This window comes from Garra rufa, chromosome 11 (genome assembly GCF_049309525.1).
Source record: "Garra rufa chromosome 11, GarRuf1.0, whole genome shotgun sequence".
NCBI lineage: Eukaryota > Metazoa > Chordata > Actinopteri > Cypriniformes > Cyprinidae > Garra > Garra rufa.
In genome coordinates, this window is record NC_133371.1 from 19,543,963 (window position 1) to 19,551,027 (window position 7,065).

The following is a 7,065-nucleotide window of genomic DNA, read 5'->3' on the forward strand; positions in this document are numbered from 1 at the left end:
ATCGTCTTTACCTTTACATTAGTGCGAGGGTTTGTTTCATGCAGTCAAGAGATGAAGCAGACCCGTTTGTCCGCGGGGGTATAGGTTACTTTTATGTGGGCTTTTGCTGGTGGGAGTGGGACAAAATAACATACATTTCTGCAGAAGCGGGTAGGAGCGGGACTAAAAAATCAGTCCCTTGCAGGTCTCTGATGATGTTTGCATGCCACGGTTGAAAGTATTGAGCCGCCGTTCAGTCTGTATTTAACAGTGCGATGAGGCTTGCTGCGCCAAGTCCAAAGCAATCAATCACAGAACACGAAAGAGGCCGTGCTTTGACCATTTTAGGATAAAATTTAAATTAATTTTAAGCCATCTTGCGGGCCACCGGTTGAGAATCCCTGCTCTATGTGACTTTCTGGACACGCCTCGGTCTCTGTAGTGTTGTGATAGGCTACTGCATTCACGCAGCAGTGAAGGGAGACGTGCTTGAGAAACAGTTCAGAGGGGAGAAAACAATCTAACAATATTTTCCACTTTCTAAATAAAATTTCTAATAAAAGTATTGTATGTCTACTAATAATTATAAAGAAATAAATCGATTTACCGATGCAGATATGTTAGAAACGATGCATCGCGATACAAATGCCAATTTGTATCCGATGCGCACTTTTTAAACCGATGCATCGCATCGTTAACTTTTTAAACCGCTGCACCGAGCGAATCGGGGAATCTTCCCATCCCTAGTACAAACGATTAGCTTGCAGCGATGTTTGCTGCCGCCTCAGTTCAGTGCGTTACATGACTGCCCCCTACTGATCATGTCTTTCCTGTGTCAATGTATTTTCTGAGATCCCTCGGAATACACCGGCGTCACGCGAGACCACTTTACTTCCCGCGCGCATTTTAAATGGCCAGATCTGTATGATTCCATCACATTTTGTTGTTGTAAATGTAATCTAAAGCTATATTTAGATTGCTCTTGCTGACTATAGGTGCATCTCAATAAATTAGAATGTCATGGAAAAGTTCATTTATTTAAGTAATTCAACTTAAATTGTGAAACTTGTGTATTCAATAAATTCAGTGCACACAGACTGAAGTAGTTTAAGTGTTTGGTTCTTTTAATTGTGATGATTTGACTCATATTTAACAAAAACCCACCAATTTAATATCTTAGAAATTAGAATGCTTTATAAGAACAATAAAAACATTGAATTGTGAATTGTTGGCCTTCTGGAAAGTATGTTCATTTACTGTATATGTACTCAATACTTGGTAGGGCCTCCTTTTGCTTTATTTACTGCCTCAATTTGGCGTGTCATGGAGGTGATCAGTCTGTGGCACTTCTGAAGTGGTATGGAAGCCCAGGTGTGGTATGGAAAGCCCAGCTCATCTGCATTTTTTGGTCTCTTGTTTCTCATTTTCCTCTTGACAAAACCCTGTAGATTCTCTATGGCGTTCAGGTCTGGTGAGTTTGCTGGCCAGCGAAGCACACCAACATCATGGTCATTTAACCAACTTGTGCAGTGTGGGCAGGTGCCAAATCCTGCTGGAAAATAAAATCAGCATCTTTAAAAAGCTGGTCAGCAGAAAAAGGCCAGAAGTGCTCTAAAATTTATTGAAAAATGGGTACAGTGGACCAACACCTGTTGTGGATTTTTTGTGAGCCAAACAAGAGAAATAAACTTGTGAAGACTGAAATGAAGGACCAAACCGTTTTTGTCTTTGTCTAGTCTTTATTTCTTTGCAGGACATGATCTGGTTTACACACAGCTTGAGTCTGTGAGCAAAGAGATGAGAGGCAGGCTCACAGCTCTGTTTTTATAGTCAAAGGTATACATTTCAAGATACAAAAAATTCCTTATCCATCACCCATGGCATCATTGATAAACCGTCAATGTCTTCCTATTCTCAAAGCTTGCTCCTTCCTGGTGTACCATCCCCCTGAGACCATAAAGTCACTTAAAGAAATTCTTTCACTCTTACACGTTATCCCACTTCTTGTGTGTCCTGCTTACATGTTAGAGAGATGTATGTGACTTAAATGTAATCAGATGATATTAATGTAATGTGTTACATGTAATATACATAAGTAGTAGATATTCAAGATTCAAAAATTTCCATCACACACCAGCAGATGACATTGCACCCCAAATCATCACAGACAGTGGAAACTTAACACTGGACTTCAAGCTACTTGGGCTATGAGCTCCTCCACCCTTCCTCCAGACTCTAGGACCTTGGTTTTCAAATGAAATACAAAACTTGCTTTCATCTGAAAAGAGGACTTTGGACCACTGGGCAACAGTCTATTTCTTCTTCTTCTTAGCCCAGGTAAGACACCTCTGACTCTGTCTGTGGTTCAGGAGTGGTTAACAAGAGGAATACAACAACTGTAGCCAAATTCCTTGACACGTCTTTATGTGGGGGCACTTCATGCCTTGACCCCAGCCTCAGTTCATTCCTTGTGAAGTTCACCCAAATTCTTGAATCAATTTAGCTTGACAAGCCTCTCAAGGCTGTGTTTTTCTCGGTTAGTTGTGCATGTTTTTCTTCCACACTTTTTCTTGGACATCCCTGGCTGGTCCACCATAACCCCAGGGTTGACTGGAGTCATAATTCTGTGTTGGCATTGAGTGATTCCTGTTACGCCTCTTGTCTTGTGTCTACTTGTTCATGTATTGATTACCGACGGTTGAACAACACAGTAAAGAATCCGTATCCTTTGCCGCTTATGTCTTCAGCTTTCGAGCGGTTCCATCTTTACCAAATTCGATTTACGCAACACTTACCATTTGGTCCGCATCAAAAGGGTGATGAATGGAAGACCGCATTTAATACCCTCAGGGGGCACTTTGAATACCAGGTTATGCCCTTCGGGCTCTCTAACTCCCCCTCGGTCTTTCAGGCACTCGTCAATTACGTGCTGAGAGATATAGTTGATCAGTTCATATATGTCTACCTGGATGACATATTGATTTTTTCTACTTCTCTCCAGCACATCAGGCAGGTGCTCCAACGTCTGATTGAGAATGGGCTTTTTGTCAAGGCGGAGAAGTGTGTTTTCCATTGACGGTCAGTTACGTTTTTGGGGTACATAGTTTCGTCCGAGGGAGTGCGGATGGACCCCGACAAAGTTAAGGCTGTGGTGGATTGGCCAACCCCAGATTCCCGCAAGGCCCTGCTGAGATTCCTGGGGTTCGCCAACTTCTACCGTCGTTTTATTCGCAACTTCAGCCAACTAGCCTTACCTCTGACCGCCGTGACCTCCACCAAAGCGACGTTCAGGTGGTCTAGTGCAGCCAATTATGCATTTACCAGCCTCAAGAGCCGCTTTGTTTCAGCTCCTATTCTCATAGCCCCTGATCCTACATGTCAGTTCGTGGTGGAGGTCGATGCTTCGGAGGTGGGGGTAGGTGTGGTTCTTTCTCAACGCTCTGCCTTGGATGACAAGATGCACCCCTGCGCATTTTTCTCTCATCGTTTGTCTCCCGCTGAACGTAATTACGTTATTGATAATAGAGAACTGCAGGCAGTCAAATTGCCATTGGAGGAGTGGCATCACTGGTTGGAGGGCTCAGGGTACCTTTCATTGTCTGGACCAATCACAAGAACCTTGAGTACATTAGATCCACCAAAAGACTCAACTCCAGGCAGGCTCGGTGGGCACTTTTTTTTTTCTAAGAACATCAAACCCGATGCGTTATCCCGATTTTTGACCATTCAGAACGCCCATCCTCTCCCGAGAGCATTTTACCTGTGAGATTTGTGGTCTCTACAATCTCTTGGGAGATTGAGTCGAAGGTCCGCACAGCCTTAGAACGGGTAACGCCCCCGCCTGGGTGCCCACCGGGTTGCTTGTTTGTGCCGGAGAGATTGGAGTCTGACGTTATCAGGTGGGGCCATTGCTCCAACATTGCTTGCCATCCCGGAGTAAATCGTACTAGCTTTCTGATTAAACAGCGATTCTGGTGGCCTTCCATGGCTTGTAGTAAGACTTCCAACCGAGGGGTTACTTCAACCACTGTCGGTCCCTTCGAGACCCTGGTCCCACATCGTGCTCAATTTTGTCACTGCCCTACCTCCCTCCTTGGGTAGTACGGTTGTTTTAACCGTAGTGGGCCGGTTCTCGAAGACCGCCCATTTTACCCCCTTTCCCAAATTACCTTCTGCCAAGGAGACAGCGGCCACTGTGGTGGATTACGTCTTTCGTATTCATGGCCTTCTGAATGACATGGTCTCCGACAGAGGTGCCCAATTTATTTCCAAATTTTGGAAAGAAGTTTGTCGATTACTGGGGGCGAATGTTAGTCTGTCCTATGGTTTCCACCCACAGAGCAACTGCCAGACCAAGCGGGCCAACCAAGACCTTGAGAGAGTGTTGCAATGTTTGGTTACACCAAATCTGTCTGGAGCCAGCAACTCTCATGGGTGAAGTACCCACACAATTCATTACCAGTTTTGTCCACGGGCCTTTCTCCATTCGAGTGTAGTTTAGGTTACCAGCCACCTATCTTTCCTAGTCTGGAATCCGAAGTCGCGGTCCCCTCTGCTCACGCCTTAGTCCAGAGGTGCCGTCGCACCTGGAGAAGAGCCCGAGAGACTCTTCTCTGGCTGGGAGGCTCAGGCCGATCGCCACCGGTCAAAGCCTCCCATCTACATCATAGGTCAAAAAGTGTGGCTTTCTTCCAAGCACGTTCCTCTCCGCTCCATCTGTCATAAATTAGCCCCTGAATGCATTGGCTGGTTACTGTCACTAAGATCCTTAGCCCAGTGGCAGTCCGCCTCAAACTTCCTCCAGCATACAGGAGAAATCATCTTCTTTCATGTGTCCAAATTAAAGCCCATTTTTCATTCACCCATTAACCCGCCTGCTCCGGTTCCCCCACCGGCATGTCTCGTAGATGGGGAATCCACCTATTCGGTAAATCTTATTCTGGACTTGAGGGGGAGGGGACGCGGATTTCAGTACTTGGTGGACTGGGAAGGTTACGGTCCGGAGGAGAGGAGTTGGGTCCCGGCTAGGGACATTCTGGAGCGCTCCCTTATTGATGATTACAATCTACAGGTAAGCTCACCTGGGAGCGCCACACTCTTAAAAAGTATGTGTTAAAAACAACACAACCTGTGTTGTTTTTAACACATACTTTTTTAACACATACTTTTATAAGTACACAATTTTTGTCAAGTATGTGTTATTTTTTAACAAATCTTGTATGCAATAAAAAACAGCAAACTAATGTATAGTTTATAGTACACTATTTATTAAACCTGCTACTAACAATTACATTCAAAATCAATCAAAATACAGTAATTTCAACATTTTAATTGTTCCTTGATTGGAAAGTTGTTAATGATTAATAAAGTTTGTACTTTAAATTTAAAAAATGTGGTATTTGACAACCTCTTAAGCATTAATCATTTTATTTACATATTTTCATCTGCATACAAGTGATGGTGAGATGAAGTCTCTCGTTTGTCTCCTGTCACGTCAGTAACTGCCATAAGCGCTTCAGGAGTGTCTTCCATTAAAAGCTGCAAGAGTAAAATAAAGATACTTTTGTTATTTATTGGCTACACATAACGAATATTGTAAAATAGCGATAGCTAAAAAAACAAGAAAAGCTTAAGCATCAGAGATTATGTTAGCATTTTAGGGCAATTTGAACAATACGTGGCACCACGAATCTGTTCATTTTCAAATAAAAAGACGCGATGAACGGCCTGGTTTACCTCATGTGAAGCACTACAACTTGTCAATGATTAATTAAAAGTGATTATGTTCACAATAAATCTAAAAAAAGAAACCATAAAGCTTGTTAAAATAAGCTCCCACCGCCGAGATGTGCAGCAGGCGCGGGCACAGTTCGCATCGGCATTCATGAGGCAGTTTTCCAGCTAGCACGTATATGTGACATATGCCCCTCGACCGTCTACAAATGATCACAAAAGACATTTTAAAAATGTATAATGCCAAATACAAACATTTCTCTTACCTTCACACATGTTATGTCCTGACGATGAAAACTTGATTGTGTTGGACACAATGTGTTGGATATTTTCTTTTTTCTTTTTAACACACATTTAACACAAAATAACACAAAATGTGCTAAAATAGACATAGCACAAACAATGTGTTAAAAATTAACACATCCTTTATGAGAGTGCAGGAGGCGCTCTTAGGAGGAGAGTGGTACTGTCACAGTTCATGGGTTCACCTACTCATTCTAGCTCTCTCTCTGTGTGTGCATGTTGTGAGTGAGGGTGTGGCTGTGATTGTTGTTGCGATTTGCTTCAGCTGTGGCTCGTTAGCCCAGCTATTTAACACCTGTGTTTTCCATCCTGTGTTGTCAGATCGTTGAGTTTTGTTCCGTGTCGTGGTGTTCATTCCAGCCTTTCTCCCTCTTGGATTATATCTCCATGTCTGTTCATGTTCACCAGTTCCTTTGGATTTCCCCTGGATTTTTCGGCTGCCCATTTGCGTCCCTGCGCTGCCCTGAGAGACTGGCTACCCACCTGCTTCACGTGTTTTCTCTCTGTTATATTTACTGGCTATTTTCCAAATAAACTGTTATTTGCACTTGGCGAATCCACTTAAATTTGATATAAAAAAGCAAATAAAATTGTAACACATTATAAAATTGCCCTTTAAAAAAAATCATTATATTCTGTCAGTTTTGTAAGCGAGTGGTGTGCTACATTATGTGGCTCTGACAGTGAAATAAAGACAGAAGCCTTCATCCAAGCTGTCTAACTTACTTGATCACCATAATGTAGTCAGTTTGTGGTCTTTCCCATTTGTCCCTGGTGAAAGTTAATCTGCATATTTAGTTTGAGTCTAACAAAATTAAAGTCAATGAATGTGTCATTGACCCCATACTGACGTATAATTGTTTGTTGTCATTTTGTCTATCTTTTTATCTGTTCATTAATTACATCATATTTCTACTAGAATACAGTTAAACACTCTAATAGAATAATAATGCTAAAATAAATCTCTCAAACATGACTCATATGGCCTGTGAGTGTCTGCAAACAGCCCTAAATCACACATGCAAACAAACAAGCAAGAGCTCTGAGACT